This window comes from Grammomys surdaster, unplaced genomic scaffold (assembly GCF_004785775.1).
Source record: "Grammomys surdaster isolate TR1022 unplaced genomic scaffold, NIH_TR_1.0 125947, whole genome shotgun sequence".
NCBI lineage: Eukaryota > Metazoa > Chordata > Mammalia > Rodentia > Muridae > Grammomys > Grammomys surdaster.
Window position 1 is genome coordinate 1,704,476 of NW_021620769.1, and position 26,262 is coordinate 1,730,737.

General features: G+C 45.2%; 1 protein-coding gene across 2 annotated transcripts in view; it reads right to left on the reverse strand.

Annotated features, from left to right (window-relative positions):
- Positions 1 to 25,780, reverse strand: part of Smad1 (SMAD family member 1) — a 62,202-nt gene extending 36,422 nt beyond the window's left edge. Inside the window, exon 1 of one of the 2 annotated variants that reach the window (XM_028753413.1) lies at positions 25,605 to 25,780. The gene's annotated coding sequence lies outside the window, so the exon portion shown is untranslated. Of the gene's footprint in view, positions 1 to 24,747; positions 24,771 to 25,604 lie in introns of those variants that run through there. The other variant, XM_028753415.1, reaches the window with a different exon arrangement.
- Positions 25,781 to 26,262: the final 482 nt, after the last annotated feature.

Consider the following 26,262-nt stretch of genomic DNA (forward strand, 5'->3'; position numbering starts at 1 on the left):
TGGACTGTGGTTATCACCCCACTATGAGAGGGCACAGGTGGGTCTCTGAACTTGCTGGCTGACCAGCCTAGACCAGTTGGTAAGCACAGGTCAGTGAGAGACCCTGTCTCAATAATGAACAAACAAAACCACCATGGGGGACAACATGTAATAAGTAAGATTCTTCTGTCTTAGTATAGCTAAGAAATCAACAATAATATTGTTATTGGAAATAACAATGTTTTAATCATGAGTCAAAGAAACTACAGTAGAGATGAAATATTTTAACTGATTATAAATATATGATATCAATAATAATAAGATAAAATAATAAGATGGCAAGCCATAATCACATGGAAACTTATAGCTAAAATGCATTTACTAAAAAGGGGGGGGGAGCCTGAAAACTATGTTCAACATGCTCAATATGGGGAGGTGGGCAGTGATTTAAGCTCAAAGAAAATTTTAAGCAATCTAGAAATTATTTCTTAAAGTACACTATCAAAACACTAACAAAATGGTATAATCTCTTAGCAAGACTGACAAATTTCCAATAAAATAGAAAATTCACAAATGACCAATAACAGGAATAGACTGGGGATAATCTTCCAGATCCTCAGACTTCAAACAATGATCACAAATGGTCACCACAGCTAATCTGGATAATCTGCGTTTCTGTTTTCATCACTAGAGCAAATGACCTGGCCGCTCCATCTCATAATGTTTGTATCTTTGGAGCATGGTACCTGGCACAGGACAGCTTCTCAGTAAATGTTTGATGACTGACCTGGCTCCAGGAAGAACTTATACGAAGATGAAGAGATTCCACATCCCCAAGTTCCTGAAAGAGCAACAGCTCGACTCAAGAGCGCTACTAGTTCTTTCTAGAGAGTTCACCCAAATTTACTAGTTATTTTGAAGTTTTTGTTTAACAGAGAAGGAAGGAGAAACAAAGTTTAGCCACTATCCGAAGTCACTCTTGGTTATGAGCACCTATTGATATGGTAATTCACCGTTCAGTAAAGCTTCAGTGGCAGTTGTTTTGTTATTTTGTTTTGTTTCAGACCTGGAAAGAACTCCAGCAGCAAACTAGAGAGGCTTGAATTTCTCCCAGCCCTTTTCTTTACCACCCAATAGCTTTTAATATTTTAATAACTGACTTTCAAATAAGAGGGATTACTTATCTCAAAGTCACCTGAGGGTTATTTTCTGACGAGGGTTTACCATATGAAATGAGTGTATTGGGAAACAGCTATCGTACATACCTGGAACTGAACTAGAGTCAGGGAGTAGGGGCAGTGACTAACACCCTAAAAGAACTCCCAGAAAGAACAAGGTGAAAACAGCCAAGTAACTCCCATGGAGCATTGGCTAACCCAATATCAGCCCCACAGGACTGCACTGAGCCCTCTTCATCTCTCCCCAGCCTCTGCCAGAAGGAATGCTGACAAAGTACCAAGGGTAATTAACAGGAAGTGGTAAGTGTTGTCAAACAGGCAGAAGCAAGAGTAAAGGCTGATACTTGTGTGTGTGTGTGTCCCATAATCTTAAACTGTATTGTACAGTATCAGGAGGTGTGGCCTCTGGCAGGGGGTCAGGCCATGGGAGTAAAGCCCCCACTAAACTCTCCACAGTCCTCTCCTTGGGGTGTAGCAGGAAGATGCTGCACAGCTGGAAGCACCCCAACGATCAGTCCTGATCTTGGAGCATCACCAGCTGTTCAGGCTTATTACAGAAGCTTGAATAGATGAAGTCAAGCATCAATACAGAACAGAAAAGGCAAAAAGAACTGAAGAATTAACTCCAGGAAGCTTTTCCAAAGAGGAAGCCTCAGACAGCCCGTGCAGGATTACAGAATTCTGTGGAGATAACCTGGTAGGACAGACGGCCTGAACACTTCCTAGCACCATACCAACAACCTCTGATAAGGGGCTTCCATGTTCCTCACTGTAGACATGAGGAAGTAGAACTTAAAGTTAAGTGTCTTGTTCTACACGCAAGCCCATCTGTGAGAGGCAGAGCCAAGGTCTAAACCCCTTTTGCCTAAGTCTCTTAAAAGACTCTTGAAAGTCCTAACCTGTGCTCAGACAGGGACAGGAATTCTAAGGGCCAACCCCCGTAGAATCACAGAAGCCAAGGCAGGAGGGGAAAGACTGGGGAGGGGAGGGCAGCATCTTAGTGGGCGGCTAAAGTGAAGCCTGGCTGTGACTCCAGACGGAGCACAGGGAAGGCAGTACCTTCAAGAAAGCAGGGTCTCTGCAGACACCACACCGGGAGCCACAGTGTTCACCTGGGCACTCATGGTCTGGACGCTGCTCACAATAATTAAACCGAAAAGATCGCAAGCCTTGGAATATGAGCATAGTGGCCATAAAAAATACAGACTGAGAACATTTCCAAGTGGAGGGCAAACAGGTAGCCTACCACACATAAGAACTCCAAAGTGACTTCAATACACTTGGCAAGACAACAGATTTTTTTCCTTCTGTCCCTTTTGTACTTCCTGCCTTAGTTTATGTCAGAAGCTAACTGGCCTTATCAGTTTAAAGCGCAACATAAAAACATGAGTCAGCACACAGAGATTTCCTTCCCTCCTGTGCAAATGCAAACATTTCACACTGACCAAAAAAAAAAAGAAAGTCCAGTGAAGAACACTGCAACCAACCCAGTCACCTCATCACAAGCTTAAATTTACTTGAAGAGAAAAAATATTCTAAACTGAAAAGGGGGAAAAATAATTCACACCAAGATGTTCATAATAGACTTACTTATTGCTGGAAAACAGCTATGCATACATCCACAGTGTAGACTGTTATCAGCCGTGAACTTCTGCTCAGAAACTCCACTTATAGAACACTACGCAGAGCAAGTGGGCTACAGAGAGGGACGACGTGAGTCTGCCAACAGCAAACAGCAGCCAGAGTTTACAGAACGGTGTCCCCACGTCCAGAACGATGTCCCCACGTCCAGAACGGTGTCCCCTCATCCAGAATGGTCTCCCCCACGTCCCCAAGTGTTCCAATCAGTCTTTACAAAAGGTTCTGAAACTTCATTATTCGAGAATATTTGCTAATCGAACAACACACACATACATAGGTGCAACAGATATCACACACACACACACACACACACATTCAGGAATTGATACTGTCTATATTGTACACTAAGAAGTCAGATGGCTGAGAGGAGGCAGGAGAGACAGACAGTTCAGCAGTTCCGAGCTGGTGCTTTTTTGCAGAACCCAGAGTTTTGTCTCAGATACTCACATCCAGTGGTTCACAACTGACAATCTCAGCCTCAGGGAAATCCAATGTCTCTAGCCTCAAGCCTCTGTGGGTACCTGCGCTCACATGCATACCCCCACCCCATAACTGGACTGACAGTGTGATCCAGCTCCAGAAGTAATACAGATAATGTAAAAGATGGTTCTTAATTCAGAACTTCTCTTATGAAGTCTCAGCCACAAGAAGGATTTCAATGAGTACTGCTGGAAGCTCAGATATTACGATATTCATTTTTAAATGGCTAACTTTGAAACTTATGTGGCCTTATGTTAAAAGGGGTGGGTTTTACATACTCTCAATTCCTTCATAATTTGCTTTGTGTCAGAGGAAACTACATCAGCCAATTGCACAATGGACACTTTCCTTGTCTGTGCCTCATCTAGTAAAGAAACATGTAATTACCTAATTGTGTAAACACAGGCAAAATGCAGTCTCTGCATCAATGCCTCGAATTCCTTCAGAAACTTTGAACAGTCACTCTAGCTTGTATCTAAAGACACAGCTGAGCCTCCGAATCTATGAGTTGTATCTGTGGATTCAACCAACAGTTGATAGTTTAAGAAAATTGATCGTGGACCGGCAAGACGGTGGTGTGGGTAAAAGTGCTTGCCCCCAACAAGCACTGAGTTTGACCCCTGAGCCCATGTAGAAGTGGAAGGAAAAAACCAACCACACACACGCAGACACACACACCATGCACACACGGACACACATTAGAATGTGTGTGCATGGAACATTCACACTTTCTTTGAACAACAGAGCAGAGCCCTTTACAAGCATCCTTACTGAATTAGATGCTGGGTGTAACCAAGAGCTGATGTGAATGGCCCAGGAAGCTGTGCAGTTTGCAGAGGTTTACAGACTCCTCTGAACCCTGGACTCTGAGATCCGCACAGACGTAAAGGCCTGCCTAGACCTTTAATAAGGAGAGAAACAAGACGAAGACTGCTACTCATGGTCTCAGCTTGGATGTAGATGCTGTTTGTCAGTTCTTTTCCTGGCATGGAAAACAGTGGACTAGACAAAATGCATGTAGTGAGGGGATAATTAAATTTTCTAGGAGGTTATCTCAGAAAATGACTGAGAAAAAGAAGATCGAAAGCTCACAGTGACCTTACAAGTAACTGACAGGTAAGAGCTCGGCTGTGCATGAGCCAGGCCACCCTCCTCCCCCAGTTCTTACACGCTGGTCCAGTCCTTCCATCTGAACTAATGGCATGGTATCCGGACATACTGATCAAGTATACTCAGCAGAACAAAAAGCACAGGGTATTGATTAACTTTACTTTGAAACTGCTTAATAGCTGGGTAAGTTATTCAAGAAAAAACTTTGTAAAGATTTCATTTGATCCAATTTTTTTAAAGAAAGTTATTTTCTAGTAACTCAAACCAATTCAGGGCCTGTTTCCCGACTACACATGACCACCATTTTACACAGATGGACTGATCCTGTGGACATATAGAATAAACAAGATCCAGAGCTTATAGAGCGGTGTCATTGTTATTTTTAATATAGAAACCATCTTGCCATAGGCCCTGGGCATGACAGCAGTGCATACACCTGAGAGAGCCACTGTACAGAGCAGTGGTTCCCAGCCTTCCTATGCTGTGACCCTTTAGCACAGTTCCTCATGTTGTGGTGAGCTCCAACCAGAACAGTATTGTGTTGCTACTTCATAAGTGTAATTTTGCTACTGCTATGAACTGTAATATAAGTTTCGATGTTTTCCTAGTCTTAGGCAACAAATGTAAAGGCTGCTCAACTCCGCCCCTCAAGGGTCCTGACTCACAGATTTAGAACGGCTGGTATAGTCAGGGGTGGTGAATCAGCATCAGAGAACGGCACAGCTAACCTATCCCAGCAGCTAATTTTAGGTGGGGGAATTCTTGCTTCCTCTGAAATACTTAAACTTGAACATCAAGAAGAAGTAAAGAGGAACACAAGGGCCTATAACTTAACTTTCATTATTTTGAAATGGATTTTTTAAAAAATATATAATTCCTCACACTCACAGAAACCATAGCTAACAGAGGACTAGATGTCACAGAGTCAGAACGCAAAGTCTGAAAGGAAATTTTCTTTTTCACAGGCTTATGGCCAGGAGTAGATTATAAAACATTGATTTAAAAACAAACAAACAAACAAACAAAAAGAAGCCCAGAACCTGAAATTCAGTGAAGAAACACAATGAGTCTTGTTGGTAAGAATCAGATGTGGAAGTCAGAAGGTGGGTACAGAATCCACCGTTGTAATCATTAAGCCTTCGTGAAATTAGGCCACTAGGTTAAGCAGAACTTCAGAAGACCAAAGGGCTAAAACTTTCAATAGAGTCAAGCATTTCTTACTTGAAAAGCCAGACAACAGAATCCAAGCCAGCCACACCCCCATCGCCTGACAGAGACAACAGCTTTTGTAAGCTAATCTCGATTGTCAACTTGACTGGGTTAAGAAGTACCTAATTAGCCACCCACACCTCCGGGTCTACCTGTCCTGGAGATTCCCTGAGGGGGGTAGAAGCACACCCTGATATGGGCAGCCCTCCCCACTGGTTGGAGCCCCGATAGACCAAGGGGGTAAGAGGAACAGCGAGGCAGAATCATGAACCCCTTTCATCTGGTAACTCTGGTAGGCAGAAATACGTGAATCTCTGGTTTGAAGATAGCCTAGTCTACATACTGAGTCTGAACTAAGGGTAGGTGTTACCTCAGAAAGGAAGTGGAGTGTATAACCATCTGGCAAATGTACCCCCTCCCCCAAGAAGCAGAAGAAAGCTGTCAGGTGGGAAAAGGTAAGGCAGGCAGGAGAAAGGAGAGTTGAAGTTGCCATACAACTCCAAGTCATTACACACGCATAAAAAGGAAGGCGGGGCGCACTAAGTCAAGCCCAGAAAAGAAAGGCCTTCTAGTAGAAAAGCTATGGTCTGGTCCCACAGGGCTGAAGGGGTTTCCTCTACAGGCAGAGCGAGGTGAACTGCCTGCTCGTTCACTCCTGGCTCTCACTCAAAACAGCACTCAACTCTCAAGACACTCCATCAGAACTCAGGTCAAACAGACAGCAAGGCTTACTGCTAACCAAAGCCAGAAAGAAAAGCCTAGAACGAAAGGAAGTTGAAAGTTATACAGCCCCCCAATATTCCCTCTGTGGCATCTAACTTAATTTTCCCAATTACATTTATGCATTTCGTGTATATGTGTGTGTGTGTGCGTGCGCGCACACATGCGCGTGTGCATGCATGTGTTGTGTGCACAGGTCCCTCCTTGCTCATGCAGAGGTCAAAGGACAACTTTCAGTCAGTTTCCTCCTTCCACCATGTGGGCTGGAACCCTGGCTTTTACCTGCCAAACCCTCTCTCAGGCCCCTGAAACATGTTTTAAAGACTTTATTTCACTGCCAGAAAATTCAGCTAAAATGAACACTTGGTCAAGTCCCAGGGGGAAATATATTTTTACAAAATTCCTATATAAGAAAACAATGTGAGAATGCTCAGAGATCACAGGAATCTACTCAGTCTTTGGACACAGGGTGTGTAGTGTACCTTGTTTTCATTAAAAAAAAAAAAATCCTATCTGGAGTTGGATTTTCCCCAGTGGGGGAGGGGTAGGAGGTGATTAAAGAAGGGAGCCCAGGGGGTAGAGAGAGCTGGGCTGGACAGGCGCCTTTAAGGAGCAAGCAGCAGCAGCAGCCAGTCTTCCAGTGTGACGGCTATCAGGCGCTGCCATATGGTCTCTTAGAGTGTTGATTCAGTGCAAGACTTAGAAATCAGCAGAGAGACTGGATCCCAGATTACCACTTACAAACCCACAAACACTGTGACACTAACTTCACAAGGAGTGTCCCTTTGATGAATCAAGGAATTTACGGACGTCACCACAACAGGGCTTCTAGGGATACAGCTGTAGTTTATAAACTTAGATGATCTGGTATGTGTCTCAGTGTTGCTTTTGTATATTAGAAAACTCTACCCCTGCATACACAAATCCTTTCCCCAACATATCTAGGCTTAAACAGGGTGGCCCTGGCTCATCTCACTTACATTCTGTAAGCAATAGCAAGTTTCAGGATTTTAAAAAATCTCCATAGATAATGATTTCTTTGGGTGAGATTAATGCCAATACAGAATTTCCTTACTGTCCTCACCTTCAACTACCAGACTTGGTTCTTCTCCATCTCCGTAACACTTCCCCTAAACCCTCATTGACGCTCCATCTTTAATCAGCAGGAAGGAACCTTGGACAGACCCAGAACTCCATGACCTCCCCTGAAAAAGTTCACCTGGGTGTTCAGTCCTGAAATGCAGGAAAGATGAGCAGACAGACAACAACAACAACCATTCTTCTCTTTGAACTGTTATCCTAAACAGTAATTTTACAGACTACGGCAGGCTAAATGGGGCAAACTTCCTCTCGGAGCTGTGCCGTTAGCTGAGGTCCTGCGTGGGGAGACAGTGGCTGTCTCTCCATCTCACAGACCCTCCCAGGATCTATCTATGACTGTCTCAATCCTACTAAGAGTCTGGAGCCTCAGAGGTTAGGTAACTTGTCTGGAACACACTTCAGTAGGAACCTACATTTCAGCCAACATTTATTGGCATAAAAGTAATTGGCCCGGTTCGGTGGTATTGTACAGCTTGTATCCAACACTTGGAAAGCAGAGGCAGGTAGGTCTCTGTGAATTCAAGGCCAGCCTGGTTTACCTGGCAAGTTCCAGGCCAACCAGGGGATACATAGTGGGGCCCCAAAAGAACAAAACAAAAAGGGCCAGAAAGAAAATGAAAAGTCTATGAACTGGGTTTTAAAAAACAAGGAATTTAAATAGCAAATCCACCGATGCCAGGATTCGCTAACAGGCGGGAAGGCCATCCGTCCGTTTCCCCCACCTCTCCCCGCCTAGAACACGTCTGCTTTTCTGCTGAACTTGCAGGTGCTGTTTGTAACAACAGCCACATCTGTGCAGCATGCTGCTGTACACAGAGCAGGGCAGCCTGGGCTCATTCCCTATATTTAGAGCCCTCGGCTCTGCTCTTAATTGCTTAATTTAATCAGGACCCTCTAGAGGGGAAACACATCCACGTTCATCACGGGCATCAAAGGAAACAGCTTTACGAGTTATATCCTTTTGCAAACCAACATATGGTCTCACGCCACTCTCCCAATTGTTGAGCCCCTCCTGTGGGAAGAGCATGGAATTTTATTTCTTTTTATCACTTGAAAAAATCACTTCCCTCCTAATTCAGTCAAGCTGGGTGGAGGCCACTTCCTGCACAGGTGAGAGAAATAAAACTTGTTGCTTTGACACTGTTAGGAATTTCAACATTAACCATTTACTTTATGTTTCAAAATGGAAACAAAAGGCAGACTAAAACCAAAATTAGCCAGGGCCTGTTTTTCAGGCTCTCAAATAAAGTCTTTTTTTCTTTTTTTGTCATTAATTTGAAGGGGCTTGAGCTGCTCCCCACTGTATAGCTGCTGCCTCTTCTGAACCCCAGTTTACTTTGCCATACCACGGTGATGCCACCACCAACCCCAGTTGGTTGTCATAACGATTGAATGTGAATATATAATTGGAATGGTCTGGAAATGGCAGCACCCTGAAACATCTGAACACAGTCTGTTAATGGAACAATCTGCCAAGTGACACCCTTTGATACTGCTCATTTATGTCAAATGAAAACTTGTTCAATTTTCTTTTTGTTTAATTAAATTCTAACTTTTTTTTTAATACTTAAAAAAAAGGTACTTTCCACAGTTTCACTCAACAAACACCAATGATGTGCTAAGAACAACTGTAAGTGCCTGAGACAAAGGCAGTGAGTGTCCTGAAATCTATGCTGCCATGTCCTGGTGTCAAGGAAGCCACACTGAGAACAGAGCCTGGAAGGCAGATCCAGAAGAAGCATGGCACACAGAGGGAAAGTGCAAAGGCTGTCTGTCTGGAACTGTCTGCAATGTTCCAGGAAGGCTGAGATCTTAAATGGCTGGAGTGGAGCATGAAGGGGACAGAGGCGACAGAGGCAGACAGGGGACCAGCCTGAGGTGGGAACTATTGTCAGAAGGTTTGAGCTGAGTCAGGCACATCTGACTGGCAGTTTAACAAGATTACTGCAGCCTGCTGGGCTGTGGCGACTGAAGGGGCAGAGGGAGGGACTCAGTGAGTGGGAGAGTCTCCAGGGAGAAAGGTGGCAGTCACTGAGACAGAAGGTGGTAAAGACCGGGGACCAGCATGGTATGTCAGAAGCAGTTAGATTCTGATGTGTCTTGATAACAAAGCGGCTCCTGCAGACAGACAGAACAGTTCCACACAAGGCTGGAGACACCGGTTTAATTGTTAGAAGTTTGAAACCCAGTATTATGGTGACCAGGAGACTGAATCCTGGAGGGGTTGTCTCAAACTCAAGGCAGGATGGGGGTAGGTGACCAGTGGGTATCAAGAGCAATAGTGACTGACAAGAAAGAAAGGGGGGCAGTAGAGAGCCCCTCAAGGCTGCAGAGTTTCAGGAGGATGGTGGTAAGAAAGAAAGGGGGGCAGTAGAGAGCCCCTCAAGGCTGCAGAGCTTCAGGAGGATGGTGGGAAAGGGTCTAAGGTTGGCAAAGGACAGGAGAGACATCAAGGCTTGACAGAGCTAAAGGAAGACAGCTTCATCAGGTGAACGCAGGAAAGATCCTATCCTGCTCGAAAGAACAGACGTCTAACACCAGATTTAATACACCGAATACTCATGGTTATTATTAAAAATGCAAAAAGGAGAGATGTAGTCATGAACCACATGGAATAAAATGATTTTTTTCCTCCAGTTAGAAGACTCTACAAATCGGTGTCTCTCCCACGAAACCTCTTCAAATAGTCTACAAGAGACACAAAGCTGTGTATAGAGGATGTGTGAGCATTTGCAAACCTTGACAGAAACAAACAGAACTGAGAGTCCATGCTGAGTAACCTTTCAGCCTGAGCCGGGAGCTGCGGGTGCAGGAGCTAACCACTTCTTTTACCAGATTCTTGTTTTCACATTTAAGAAAATAATAAAAGCTGAAAGTGGGCAAAAGGTTCATTCTCTTTAGCATCAAAACACGGCAGCATTGTGACCAACAGGTGCTGCAATGTAATAGATTTTTTACATATATAAAGAGGAAAGGAATTGAAGGCACATTTGCACAGAATAAACTTTCGGAGAAACACTGCATCCCTGTGCCCATTTAGAATCCACGATCTTGCCTAGATAAATAGAACACAGACACAGATGAATTCTTTTATTAAGCAGTTCAGCTAGAGGATCAAAAATCCTATTTTACAAAATGGTATCCTATTATAAAAAAGTAAGTTTGTTTCCCATTAAATCCTCTTTCTGTCAATAATTCATCTGGAGCAAGCTTCTCAGCACACACAATTATTACCGAGAAAAGAGGGGGAAATGTTCTCAATTACCTGAACATCGCAAACTGTCTCTGTCCCTCCTCTAGAGTAAACCTGTGAGCTGGGAACACTAAGTGTAGGATGGACTCTGGAGAGCCACTGAGAGAGCAGCCAGAGCTCCCTCTCCATTCCCACAGAATCAACGACAGCCCACTGTCAACCTTTCAAATACCTAGGGATGGACAGACCATCATATGTAGCTGCTTCGGGGGAGAACCAGAGTGGGAGCTTTCGTCCCATCAGGAAGCAGTCCATCCCAAGAGCTAACAGAAGCTCATTTTTCACGATATTTAGAAAAACTAAGCTTTAGATATACGCAAGCATAACCCAAAAGGTCTTCCTGTCCCACAATCTAGGCCTTTCTGCCTCAGATTAAGTCCAGTCCTACCCAGTAAGCCTCGTAAAACTCAGCAATCAGAAAGCCGAAACGCCAGGCTCTCAGGAAGCCTGAGAACCCCCAGTATCTGCTCAATTACTGGATACTCTTAGTGCCCACCAAGCCATAACTGAACAAATTCTTACAGGGCACATCACTGGCCCAAAAGCACAGAAGAAAGAAACAAGCCTGAAGAGACTTCCCATTACCACAGCTTGCAAGGTGGGGAGGGAGGGAAGGAAGCATGAGCCGCACAGTAAGTGCACTGGAGATGGCACAGGGCTCTTTTCGGGGCTATTTATCTACCAAGGAACACACACATGCAAGGGGAAAGGGAATGGCCAGTGCTGTCATTTTCTCTGTGGCCACTACCTCTCCTGTGTCTCCTAAGCTGTGGGTCCCTCAGGATGGCAATCCAAAGGGGGGTGAGGAATCCCCAACCAATTCCCTTCATCCTAGTGGGAATCCTAGAAGGTCTGCATTACTTTAGAGTCTGCATAACTAAAACCTGAGCTCAGTGGACCAGTGAGCCAAGGGAACTAGGCAAGGCCCCCTGCTTCCTGAACGACACCCCCCTTGTTTGATGCAGAAGGCAGGATTTGTTTAGTATTTTATTTTAATCACTCCAATTCCTTCCCTTCCTATAGCATTTCTGTTGCTGCTGTTTTCCCTCTTGGCTTATCCCCATCTTCTTATACCATGAACGAATCATGGGTTTTATCAGGGTGGCCATGACAAAATGCTGTCACTACGACCTACAAGAGCTCCAAGTACCGTGAAGCAGGACAAGAGGACGTCACACCAGTGGCCACGCTGACGCTCCACTCTCCGACCCCTTTCTTAGTTGATTGTGGAATACTAAACTTCATTTTAGAAATTCATTTTCTGGATTGACAATTCAAGTGAGCAGGTAGAGGCGCCTGCTGCGGATTCTGATCCCAGGGTCTCCCGTACGAGTAGGAAAGAACAGACTCCTCAAAGTTGTCCTCTGACTTCCAAATGTGCACCATGACACACATATACATAAATGAGTAAATATAATTAAAAAATTATTTTCAAGGTCCTTTATTAAAAATACAAAAGTGCAGAAGTTACTAGTCTCATTTCTTGAGATAATACTTTTCCAATTGAGCAAGCATAGAAGTGAAGAAAATTTAGCCAAAAATTTTTCAAGCATCTTATTTCAGTAAGATAAAAATACTATGACAGTCATTGTACAGTCTAACACACAGCTGCAAGTCCCAATGCTATCTGTACTGAAGAAGTGGGGGCTGGGAGGCAGGACAGCAGAGAAAAAGAGAAAGCAGACACACCAGCCAGTCAAACCACTTCCTTCATCCTCCTGCCTCCTGATGCTCCTTTCTATGTCCTGTTCCAAGGTTTTTTTCACCTCATCATGACAGCAGTTGAGATGTATCCTTAGCCTCTCACTCCTACAAACCAGTTGCAACCCCATGATCCGTCCCCAGACTGTGACAACTGAACAATCTTCCAGACACTGACAGATGAGCATGCTCACACCTCACGGTTTCTCTCTACAATCTAAGTACCTGGGCTGGGCTTTGCTGAAATTTGAGCTCTTCAACTTGAGGAGTTTCTGGTTCCTGCTAGGGTGGAGGGAATGATGTCCAAAACACACATCCGTTCTTTTCAAACTATGAGTATGTTGTGTATGCACATGAATGCAGTGCCTGCAAAGACCAGAAGAGGGTGTTGGATCCCCTAGAGTGCAAGTCACGGGTGACTGAATTGCTTGATGTGGGCGCTGGGAACCAAATCTGAGTCCCCTGCAAGAGCAGTCAATGTTCTTAAAAACCGACTCATCTCTCCAGCCCCACATTCTGGCTCTTCTTAAAGACAGACAGAGCAAGAGCCCTCAGTGTTTAACTGATGTGCTTCATGACTTAAACAGTCCCATACCCTGCCACCGGCTACCAAGCAGGGAGGCCATGCGTGGTTCATACCCACACCAAGCAGGGAGGCCATGCGTGGTTCATACCCACAAGGCACCAACAACATAACACGGCAGATTTCCTAACATGTTTTCAAAATCATCAAAGCAGGGCACTCCACACATGTCCAGTGTGTCAGGCAGAGAGTTGACTGTACCGGGTTCTCTATGGACCGACAAGTATTCCTGTGATAGGCCTGGGGAACAGACAAGACGAGACCCACTGTGCTTAACAGACAAGGTGAGAAGACACACTGTGCTTTCACACAGAGATCATGGGGACACTGCATACCCTCAAGGAACCCGGTGGTGTTAACATGATAACTAAAAGGTATTACAACAGAGGGCAGACTCGACAAGCAGGTTTGTGCTGTTCCTCAGAGTTACAAGCTCCTGAGTCCCAGCCCTATACTTATGATCCTTTATCCCAACTTTATCAAACTGTGCAAGATACGCATTAAGTATAAATATACATTTTAGACATTCAGGAACTTACTGGAGAATTGGCTAAGGGAGAAAAGTAGGCTGGTAGGAGCCTCTTTCCCAGACAGGCAAGACTCAAGGGGGTTAAGGTGCTTTGCCTCCACACAGGATGACCTGAGTTCAATCTCCTGGAATCATACAGTGGAAGGAGAGAACCAACTCTTTCATGTTGTCCTCTGACCTCCCATAGGCACAGCATGGATGCCCACATGCTCGAAAAGACAGACCGACCGACAGACAGACAGACACACAAATATTAAAATTTAGAACTCCCTACAATTGCATCAAACTTCCTTCCCAAGCCCTTGATTTTTGAGAGACCACCCCAAGCATAAGATATCTGCCTTTAAAACTCAGCCTCAGAATATCAACAGCGGATTATCCAGTCTTCCATGTTAGTCACTGTATGTAACTGTACCAACTGGATCACCTCTTCAGACAGAAGCTACACACTTCTCTCTCTCTCTCTCTCTCTCTCTCTCTCTCTCTCTCTCGCCAAGTAGAAACGCATGGTGTGTTTGTGGCTAATACTGATTTAAAAACCAAACCTAAAACAAGGTGTACCCTCTGAGAAGGGGGCTTTCCTGAAACACAGAACATCTCATCTCGTACGATCTGACAACGTTCTACTGAAGCACAAATAAATATCGTCTACTCTTTTGTGTCGATCATTTGGATGGTAAGTTTGGTTTTCTTCCAGTTAGCAAAAAACATTTAAAACTTGCCAAACATTCCCTCAAGCTTAGACAAACTAAACTGAAAGAATCTGAATACAACAGGGAAGATAATGAGGTTGTTATTAATCGCTCCAGACTGCAACGCCAGCAAGGACCCACAACAAAACAGGAAGCTGTAACAGATGCGATGGCACGACACACACAACCAACCGTCCTGAGCATTTATTCCCCATCAAGAAAAGCTACTGGGCCAGGGAGACAGCTCATGGGGTCCAAGTGCTTGGCTGGCACGCTTGGTGACTTGAGTTCAATCCCCAGAACCCAAGTAAATATGGAGATGAGGAAGTGTGCACCTATGACCCCAGCACCCCAATGGGGAGCTGGGAGAAGTGCCTGGAAGCTCACAGACCAGATATACTGGAGTAAGCAGTGCAAAGACAGAAACATCAATAGCTCAAACCCAGTAATGCCTCAAACAAGGTGGCAGGTGATACAGATTCCCAAGAGCTGTCTGCAGATAACACTCTCTCTCTCTCTCTCTCTCTCTCTCTCTCTTCTAAAAAAGAAAAGCCACTATATTTTATAAAATTAGCATCTCAGCAGTCATTCTTCCTGTCCAACTGAGCTGAAGGTGTTTGAGTGACATGACCAGTGCATACTGATGCAGGGTCCCTTGTTCTAGTCACTCAACATCCTGAAGGATGGGGAGGAGATGGCACAGGCTGAACACGGAGCCTACAGGGGAGATACCCAAGCTTTCCCCTCCACATTGAAAACATTCTCAGGTCATTTAAAGGCGACGATGAGAAGACAGACAAACTCTGTCTGGTGGCTATGCAGCAGCCTGACACTGAGGCAAGACAGAATTTGATTCAGTTGAGTGAGGGTTCTGCCAATCACCAGCAGACGTCATCTGGGAAGAGCATGAAAAGCCTTTTTATACCCCTGCCCCCTATTATCCATAACAGAAAGCTGGGAGATTAAATCTGGATGCGTTTTTAACTTTAGAAGAGGTTTTACTACACAGGAGAACTTTTCTTGCTGATTCTTCATAAACCAGTCTGTCTCGATAATCAAAGCCACATTCTAAGACATCACTGTTATCTCGTATAAATGAGAAAATGTCACTGTGAAATCCATTGCTACAACACAGGCAGGAGGGCGGGGGACCTACTCCCCGATGTGCTAGGGAAGACTAGGGTCTTCAAGGCTCACTAACTCTGCCAGCTGACTGAGCCATGCGCATGTGCAGGGGCCCTAACAGCACCAGAAAACGAAATTCTAGTGAGGTGACCCTTGGCCCTAAGACCTGTCCTGGAGGAAACAGGCTACTATGGAGGAAATGGGTGGAGTTTACATGTACCTCAGACACACACATACACCCCACAGCCCGTGTTTCCCTCCTGTTGCCCTGAAATAGTGGGTTCCTCTCCTTCATTGGGAGAAGCCTAGCTTTGCCAGACAGACAAGTTCTGATCCACAGGGAGAAAGTCACTAAGGTTCAAGACAGCACACTGCCTCCATCCCTGGTATGAGCTGCATGACACGTTCCTCAGCCTGGGTTTCTGTTTGTGAAATGCTCACTCACACCCCCACCCCAACACACACCCCAAGTTCTTCTCTTGGGATGTTGCTTTCTGATGTGTCTGGAATGTTCTCAGTGGCCACAGTAATGCTGTTGAGACCTGCTGTCAGGCTGTCTGCATACTTGGTACATCCCAACTGACAGGACGTTTGTCTTATCTATAAAACGTCTCTTCTTTGGATTTGGCCCACGGTGGCTCATCTAGAAGGCTGGGCAGTTACCGAGTGGTAATGCTCTGAGACTGTTATTCGACAACCTTCCTTCCGACTACCACAGTAAGACTCCATCCCAGAATCTATCTGAAGTAACTGTGTCTTGTCAGAGTGTGTGTGTGGGGGGGTGGGGGGTGGGGGGGATTAACACTAATGATGTAAAAAGTGATGTAAAAAGAACAAACAAACAGAAGACACAGAAATGTAATCCCAGTATTGGGGTGGGAGGCCAATTGAAAAATGCATGAATAAATTCAGAATAGTAATTTTTAAAGGGTTTGAGCAATCTAAATAACTTATCTAGCTCGTTAAAGCTTGTCCCTCCGTTTACTACACCTTCTAAAAACCTTGATCAGGAGCTGTCAGGAAGACGCTTTAGTACAAATTCCCTAACATGGTTATTTCAGTCCTTCCGTATCCCAAGATTCCTGTTGTTAACTCTTCTGCAATCATGGAAGCCATCAGACTCCTCCTCTCCCACTCCTTTATCTAGACAGGACGAGATGCTGCCCTCGTTAACACTCTCAACTGTAAGAAACATTGATTTGTCTAAGCAGTCACCATAGCTGAACACTCACTAGGTGGCTGGGTCCATGCTGAGCTGTTCACGGCTCTGCACTTGCCCAGAGGAGAGGTAACACCTTTGTTTTAACACTGTTTTAATATCTCTAAAGCTACATTGAGTCTTTCCTTGGTAGAACATGAAATCTGACTTCACACTAGATGAGCTACAAAACCACTTCTCTTTCATAGCCGACATTGGACTGTGCAATCATCTCCAGTTTTCTGCTAGTGGAGAAGCATCACAGGCTAACAGTAAATTTTCCAAAGTTACAATGTGAGTGTTTGTGGGCTTGTTGGGCCACAATCTTAACAAAGGCGACCAGTTCCTTGTAATGGAAACGCAGGGCCGTCAGCAGCAGCGGGCACGCGCTCGGCTGTGGGGCTTTCCTGGATAACCTGGTGCTTGCTCAGACATTACAGGGTCAGTATTTTGTCATCTGTGCTCCAGACCACAATCTCACTCTTTAATGATGTCCCTTGTCCTCTGCACCCTCTGTATATAGAGTCTCATATAAAAAAAAAAAGGGGGGGACTGGTAGGATTTTAAGAATCTACTCCCCGTTTCCTAATATACTCTCTCCCTGCACAAGATTCAGTTAGTTACGCTTTCCCGCTTTAACCCACGCGGCAGGCACGCCTCCTCTGAGCTGACTCTGAACTCTAGTCACGGCTACGTCTTCCTTACAGTTGTCTCTTCTGACTTCTTCAAATATTCTTCCTAATTCCTGGGTGTGGGCTTGGATAGAAAGAGTGAATTTACATGCTGCCTCCTCTTCTGAGCTTTCTGGGTACAGAGCAGGTAGCTAGAGACCCGCCACCCCCTTACCCTGCACAGAAGGAGCCCACCTGTAGCTCTGAGTTTCCCATCTCTAACTGAACTCGGCACCCCACTGGAAATCCACACATCCACGCCAGTGTGTCGCCCTCACAACTATGGAGTGGCTGCATCAGGTTTCCAGCCACCGATGTTCAAAGATTAAAGGTCATCTCTGGCATCCCTCTGGTAATCCCACAGCCCTGTAGTGGCCACGTCTTCATTAGTTTTGTCTGGTTTTTGTTTGTTTTCCATTTTATCAAAGATTAATCATCACATAAAATAAAGCTTTTTAATAAAAAAAAAAATGCAGCATACAGCATCTACTCCACCCGATTCCAAACTCTTGACGGAGCGTTCTTGGTGATTTCTCAGTGCTTCTGCATTATAGCACATGACAAACCCTCAACTGTCCATCTGAACTTCTGCAAATCTCCATCCTCTCAGGCTCCATCAGGAATGCCCACCAAGATCAGACATGAATAAAGGCCATTCCCAGCTGCACTGGCCGCATTCTGAGCTTGACAGTCACCCGTGGCTACAGCTCTGGGTGGTATATGGCCGGCCTTACACCACTGCAGAGCTTCCATTGAACGGGGCTGCTACAGGGCCACTCACCTTGCTTATCCACTGTGTTCCCTACCAATGCAAGCCCCATGTACTTCTACCCCACAGGAGTCCCCAGACTACCCTGTAATAATTCTTACAGTGTTACTGATTTTTTTCTTTCATTTTTATGTCTTCTGATGAATTACTCTATTAAAACTAAAAAAAAAAAAAAAAGGTAATCAACATACACACATTAACTACAATACTACACCAAAAAAAAAGATCCCCAAATAAGAGGGGATCTCTTAAGAAAGTTTTCTTTCAATCTATACAAATAAAGGAACTTGCATTTAACTAAATGAATGACTTAATTTAATGCCTAATTATAGTAGTTTAAGATAATTAGCTACTCTTTTTTTCTTCTGGTGTTTGAAACTGAAAGGAAAAATAGCTGTGCCATCTGAAATAACTCTACTATGCATAGGCGCACAGTAAAGAAACCACAGACAGACAAGTAGCAGGAACAGTTTGAATAAGTAGATCCTAAAACTATCTGAGATTGTATGAAAAAAAAATATATATAGCTCAGGAGCCCCAAAATTAAGGAAAACTATAACTAAAGCATTTAAAATCCCATATAAGAACATGTTTCTGAATAAACATGTGGGTCCTTTTATATTTCTCCTTCCCAAATATGACCATGAACATTCTTTGACACCCTGAACTAAGAAACATAGGAATATTTAGTTAACGCTGATGTGTGCTATGTGTTCCTTCTTTCAATTAAAGAGTATCTCTAGTAATAAGCAATAATATGGAGGAAGGAGGGGCAACCAGCACCACCAACTCCCCACAACACAGATGTGGGCTCTTCAAAGAGAAACACGCTGGGAACCACATAGAAAAGAGATGTAGAAGAATCAACAGGCAAGGATTCCTGAAGTCCGACAGGGTCTGAGGCTTTCCTCCCAGGGGGGACTCCATTCTCAAATCCTGTTTCCAGTTTATAATGAAAACTGCAAAGGTGAGCTGCTATATCCTCCAAATAGGGCAGTTCCCAATGCCTCCCCCAAAATGGACGTAGTCACTGAAGCCTGAACTGTTCATGGCAGAGTCTTTATGCACATGAGCGCCCTGAAGATCCTGCTCATGTCTGCAGAGCTGTTTTACGGACATGCTGTGCCCTATCTCAGCACACACCGAAATGATCGGCTTGGCTCTGAAGTAGTTCCCGGAGAGAATCATGCTTCCTGGTTTCATCTTTCTTTAACTTAAAGGAGGCCATTGCGGAGTTAAGTAATTGCTGAAAATACTTCATGTGTTTTTGCTACAAATTAGATCGCTGATGGCCAGATTAGACTGAATACTTCTACTACCAGATAACGGCAAAAAAGGAATACGGACTGAAAAGAGTAGACTCCAGAGGAGATGCTCTGTGTGTTTCTTGGTATCATACAGAACACCAAGACATTTCACCAATTTCAATATCATTTTGACTTACATTTTCTCCATCCTTTTATAGTTAAATTACTCTTTCTCTTCCCATACCTTTCCAACTCTCTCCTACTACCCACCTAGCTCCTTCCCTCCAGACCCCAAACTCCACTTTGAGTGAAGAATACAGTGTCTAGAGAGTCAAAAGAAGAGGTTCCTGTGCTTTTCAGCATGTCACAACTGTCCAACTTAATTTGAACTTTGTACAGCCTCAGATCACCTATTTCTAATAAGATCCCATTGATTAAATCAGACATGGAGTTTTTCTTTTTGATTTCTAGGATGAAAAAAATCAATTTTAAGCTGTAGAAAGCAAACATTGCCCTATGGTTGTCAGATTTAATTGCTACTTAGCTCAAACAATGTTAGGTATAAAAACAACAAAATCAGGCCAAAAGAAATCCTTCTTTCTTCCCCTCCCCAAAAGATCCAGGATGTGCTCAGCCCAGTGCCTCAGGAACACTGAGCATAACAGGAAAAAACAAATAAATGGGCCTTCAATACGCAGAGGATCCAGGTCTGGCTTTCTGTTTCAATCAGTTAGATGGAAGACATTACACAAGCCAGGTAACCTCTCTTGGCCTCAGACTGGCCAACTCTGTAGGAACCAATTGGATTAGACACTCTAGAAAGCAGTGTTTAACAATAAGGATCTTTAGTCTCTGAAGCACTTGGCAGGACAGTCTCAAAATCAAACAGTGTACTTAGTCTGAAAGCACAGAGCCTTATACACAAACTCACCAGTGCACATCTCTGGATAGGAAGACAGCAGAACACAGGAGGTGGGAACCAGGTAGGAATGGAACCATGCTTCATCAGATTCTTAAACAGCTCTAACCCTTCCTCAAAACCAGTTAAGAGCAACTCAACTGTGAGACTTTCTACAAAAGTTGACACCCATCCTTAAAAAAGAGAAAAAGTCCCCAAGGAATTTGCACCAAGCTGCTCTTATCTCCAGCTGCTGTGTTTAGCTGCTCAGGGGAAGCATAAGACAGATAAACCAGACTACTGCAACCCTCTGCTCCCGCAGCTTCAGCTTGGGACTGATCACAGCAACACAAAGGGTAAGTGGAGGGAAGTAATCAAAGCACAGACCTGTAAATGTGCTGCCTTCCCAAATTTGTCTTCAAATAACATGCTGCTTAAATGGGGGTGATGGGAAAAAGTACCCCTCCAAAAAAAGGATGACAAGGAATCAATTTGTCTAAAGGCCTGAAAGTGCAAGCAGAGAGTTATGTCCACACGGACAAAGCAAAGCCTACTAGGTATTCCAAATCGAATTCAAGTGAAGTTAAGGGTCTCCAGATAGATAGACAGACAGACAGACAGACAGTGAATCCAAGGTGTTCCTGGCACCCCTGCTGCACCATAAAGTTGGGCTGGAACATGCAGCATGTATGCTCTGCACTGCCCACGCATGTCCTTCTACCACACAGTCACACTAAGGGCAACACGTCAGCTCCAATCTGAGACTATCCTATATTATGAATTACAGAGAAAAAACTACCATATATATAGTTGTTTTACTATAGACACCAAATTTTTAACTCTTATAGAACTGCAATGCCTTGCTACAGCAAGAAGGGTCTGGGGGCAAAGGTGTCGACTGCTAAGCCTAATAACCTGAGCCTGATTCCTGGAACCCATACAGTGGAGAAGAGAAGATTGCAGTGGGTTGTCCTTAACCTTCAGGTAAGTTACAGGACACAGAGCCTTTCTCTCAGCACTCTCCCACACCTCCCGAAGCACGTATCCTTGGACTGGATTGTGGTAGAATGTTTGATCCTACAAATCGATGTTCGAGTTGTTGGGCTTGAGTTTTGTAACACGTTCAATGAATTTGACTTGGGACTAGGTTAGAATTCCCGATAATTTCTAAAACAGCCCTAAACACACTTCTGCCATTTGACACGGCATATTCAGGTTTAAGTGGTATTCCCAGCACTGACAATTATAAAGCCAAAGTATGGATCGACTCTGAAACTCTTAAGAGGCTCCATGTCCTATATGCCCAGCCGATTTTTAATGTAAAATAAAGAAGCAAGAGTATCCATCTGATTAGTTAGCAAATTTATTTTCCTTTTTAATAAGTGGTATGTATATGTGTATGTATGTGTATACTAAAGAATTACCTTTAAATAAATTTAAGATATTTTTATATTTAATTTATTTCAAGAGGTTAGAGGCAACCTGTGGAAGTCTGCTCTCTCCTTTCACCACGTGGGTTCTGGAATCAAACTCAGGTCATCAGCTTTCCTGACAGGCTGAACCATCCCGCTGGCCTTTAATAATGAATATTTCTTTGTAACTAATTATCAGTGAGTATTTGGTTTGTGGACCTATTTCAGGGTTGGTATTTCATAAGAGTTGGCATACTCGGGTCACAGAAACATCTCTTGTGCATGAAGAGAGTTCAAGAGAAAAAAAGTTTTCCAAGCAAACAAACAAAACAGAAAACCAATGAAACAGTTAAGAATGAGGCTCAGGGCTGTCAGGTTGCTTGATTCATATCCCTGCTTAGACTAAATCCTAAGAACTCGCCAACTGTGTGGCCTGACGCAACACACAATCACTCTGCTTTGCTTTCTTTATCTGTAAGATGGGGACAACACTCTTCTGTGAAGTTCCAGAGCTTAAAAAGTTATAACCACCATAAACAATGCCTAGCACACAGTAAAAACTCAGAAAGATAGAAAAAAACTAAAATAATTTCCATCTACCTAGTGCTCTAAATCATGGTCACAAAGGGGAAATAAGATCTACTGAAAAGCCAACTTCATTTTAACCTTTGTCTTCAAGCATCATTCCAAACTGAATTTGTTGTTGTTGTTGTTGTTGGTTGGTTGGTTGGTTGGTTTTTGAGACAGGGTTTCTCTGTGTAGCCCAGGCTGCCAAACTGCCTTTCTGAAAAAATATTTGTGCAGAGGAGTCCTGGGTCGACTCTCTAGATTCTAGAGTCTAGAACTTTCTGTGTGGATAAAAACTGTCCTACGCACATTCCATTCAACATGGTAGTGACATATGACTACTTGAAATGTGGGTGGTACTGGCAACACTGTATCTTAAATGATGATGGGGCTTCACAGACAAGGCTATTTCTACCTTATTAGACAGCGTGCCTAAATTATAAGAACTTAAGCAAAAGCAAGGGTCTTTCTTTTCCACCTGAGTCCTGTTGTTTTCAGTGGCAGCCTGGTGACTATGACCTGTTAAAGCAATAACATCCGCACTCACTCACCAGCACAGTGCAAGCTCCGAGCTGACAAATGGTCAGAAACAAAGAAGGATGCTACCCTCTGATATCTCAGAGGATCCAGAAGGCCAAGTGAAATTCACACTGACACAAGCACGATTTGATACTAAGATCAGAACTGCAAAGGTCCCCATTACCACCCCAGAGCATCAATGAAAAGCTGCATCTTTCACAAGGCACGACCACTGACATTTACTTTGTCCCCCCCCACCCCAGGAATCACAGTTCAGAACACTTTCCCCTCTTTTAGAAACACGGGATTCTTCACCATCTCCCCTCTCCATCATACACAGAATCCATGTACCACCCATATCTGAAGTATAACGCCAGACTCCTGCTTAGCTGCCCCTATAATACGGTTTAATTATGATGACTGAACTAATAGGCTGACATCATAGACTTTTACAGGCTGACCCCATGTCATCCTGATGTATCATTTTGCACCAGTTCAGTGCTGTAAATCAATTTAAGATCTCCAGCAGGTTGAAAAGGCTGGTAATGATGCTCTCTCTGCCTCTCTGGAGACTCTGCACTACACACAACTTTCATTATTTATAAAGTCTCGGCAATGCCTCCATTAGCCTTGTAAGACCACACAAATAAGATCTTTTACACACACACACACACACACACACACACACACACACTTGGCCTTGATTATGTTTTATACACACACACACACACTTGGCCTTGATTATGTTTTATACACACACACACACACACACACTTGGCCTTGATTATGTTTTATACACACACACACCTTGGCCTTGATTATGTTTTATACACACACACACACACACTTGGCCTTGATTATGTTTTACACACACACACACACACACTTGGCCTTGATTATGTTTTATACACACACACACCTTGGCCTTGATTATGTTTTATACACACACACACACACACACACTTGGCCTTGATTATGTTTTACACACACACACACACACACTTGGCCTTGATTATGTAGGCTACTGCAGTTTAAATATGCTCATCTAACTCCATCAGTCTACCCTTCTTCCGGTCTACCACTGCATTTTATCTTGAGCCCAGAATAGCTGCAAATCAAGATTAGAAACCGAAATTTAGTTTTTAACTAATATGTGTAACTGGGGACCAAGATTTACTTCCTCTTAATGATCATGTAAATTTATCAGAAAAGGAATTTAAATTCCAAGATGAACAAGAGTTTAGCATTTTTAATTTCAAACAAACAAACAAACAAACAAACCGGTTACTCCTCCAAAATGTCAGGACCACCATCTCTCCAAGGGTATAAAACTAAAGGACACTACAAAGGAAGAATATATGTGGTTACTACCTATGGCTGCAGGGGTCAAAACTAAATCAAGGACAAATCCCTATCCTCTGAAGAAACCTGATCATCCTCAGGAGCCTCTGGCATCCCCACCCCCAGAAAACCCATCTCTCAAGACCCTGGTTTACAGTTTCCTAAGAAATGCAGACTTACACAAACGGCACTCCACCTTCACAGAAATGTCATCTAACTGAAAATGAGAAAAGCAAAGGGGGGCGGGGGGGGGGGGGAGGAACACCACGAACCCAACAGTCAGTACAGCCTATTTAGGCCTGGTACCTACATCACAGAAACACTGGTGCAAAACATATTCACACCAATTGAAAATACCCGGGCAGTGAATATTGCCTCTGCCTCGACTCTGTGAATTGTTCCAGCACAGCTCATCAGCTTCCGGTAAAACTTAAAGTGGTAATTATAAACACGATGAAAAATGAACCTGGTCAGGAACAGTTTTCTCATTGTGCTGAGGTGTGGGCACATTATCCACCACAGGCCCTTAGAGGGAGAGATGCTGTAAAGGGCATACTGTGATTTTTGCTCCAGCAACAGGAAGACATTACATAAACCAAGCAACTCCTTGCAGTCCATGCTTTGAAAACTTCAGATGTCACCCAAGAACCCTAGAGGGAGAAGAAAGAGGCTGGGGTTGACAACATGTACTCTACAACGACGCTCTCTTAGACGGCTGTGACATAGGCTGGGATTTTCAGGTGGAAAGCTCTTGGCCGGATTATTTTGTACCATGCATTTAGAAAAACTGCATGTGCCTCCGAATAAACAAAAGCCGCGACTACCATAGTGTCTGGATGTGGCCGGCGATGGTCCCTCCTGGCTCCCCGAAGCACCGCGGGGAGATGCTGCCCCAGCAGCCTTCGCACGCAGTCCGCAAAACGGCCGCACAGGCCCGCGCTCTCACGCCCACCGCCCCCACCCCGCGACAGAAACACTAACAAAGACGGTCTGGACGCGAACAGTTGTTCTCCGCGCTCGGAACGCGCAGTGAGGCAATCGAATCCGGTAAAGGGAAAGGAATGAGGCGACACTGGGCGACGCAGGGGGTGTAGGCGGAAGGGGGGGGGGGACGCGAGGCCGCCAGACCTTTGAATAAATCAGAGAGAATTGCGCTGCGAACTTTCCTTAACCTCGATCTCCAAATCAGGCTGTGTGGGGACCCACGGGGGCGCGCGTCCATTCAGGGAGACCCGAGCTGAGTGCAGCGCTGTCCCCGCGAGGGTCTGCAGGCCGGGGCGGGGACACAATGGGGCTGCGGCCCGATATGGAACGGGGGTCCCCGGAGAGGTGGACACGCCCGACAAAGACGTGGGGAGACAGGAGAGGAGGTTTGGCGGCAGGTTCGCGGCCGCGAGGCGCCATCATGGGGGGTGGGGGGACTGCGTCCCGGAGCTCGTCCCAGATTCCCTTCAGCGCGGGTCCCCGAGTCCTCTCGGATCCTCCCCGGAGCCCGTCTCAGATCGACCCCTGAGTCTGCCCAGAATCCCCTCGGAGCCCGTCCCCGACCCTCCCTGGACCCCGCCCGGGATGCCCCCGGGAGCCCGCCCGGGATCCCCCTGGAGCTGGTCCCTGTCCCGGTGCGTCCCTCGCGGCACAGGACAAGTCCCTCTCGCGTCGGCTCGGGTACGCTCGGCTTTACCGGCTCGGCGGCGCGCCCATCGGCGGGGACGCACGAGACCCGGCGCCGGGTCCCGCGCTCCGATCCGCTCTCGGCCGCCGTCCCCGCGCTCCGCTTAGCTCCCGGCCGCGGTCCCCGCGCCTCGGCCCTGGCCTCGCCTTGGTGCGCCCGCTCGCTCCCCGAGCCTGGATTGATCTGGTCGCGCTGGCGTCAGGCAGTCGGAACCGCCCAGCCTCCACAGCCCGCCTGCCAATACCCGGCGCACAACCCGCCCGCCGCTCGCCCTCGCTCACACGCGCACCGCGCGCGCCCGCTGCCGCTTAGGGATCCTCTCCAAATTCCCGGCCTTCGCCTGCCTCCGACTCTGTAGTCCCTGCCTAGCTGCCAGGCAAGTTCCAAAGCCTGTGTTATTTTCTGAAATGTTCTCGAACACGACCATCGAGCCCACCCAATCGTCCTAAAAACTCAGTTTAAGGGCCCTGCAATCACTAACCCAGTGACTTACCGGCCCTCCATATAACATGAGCCCCCAACTGGGTGACCTGTTAACTACTAGGTAGATGCATTTATTTCCAGTGTGTACCTTTGCTGCAACAAATGACAGAAGCCATTTGAATGTTTGATACACGGTCTCTTGCAGCCCTGGATGACCTCGAACTCGCTTTGAAGGGGAAAAGGC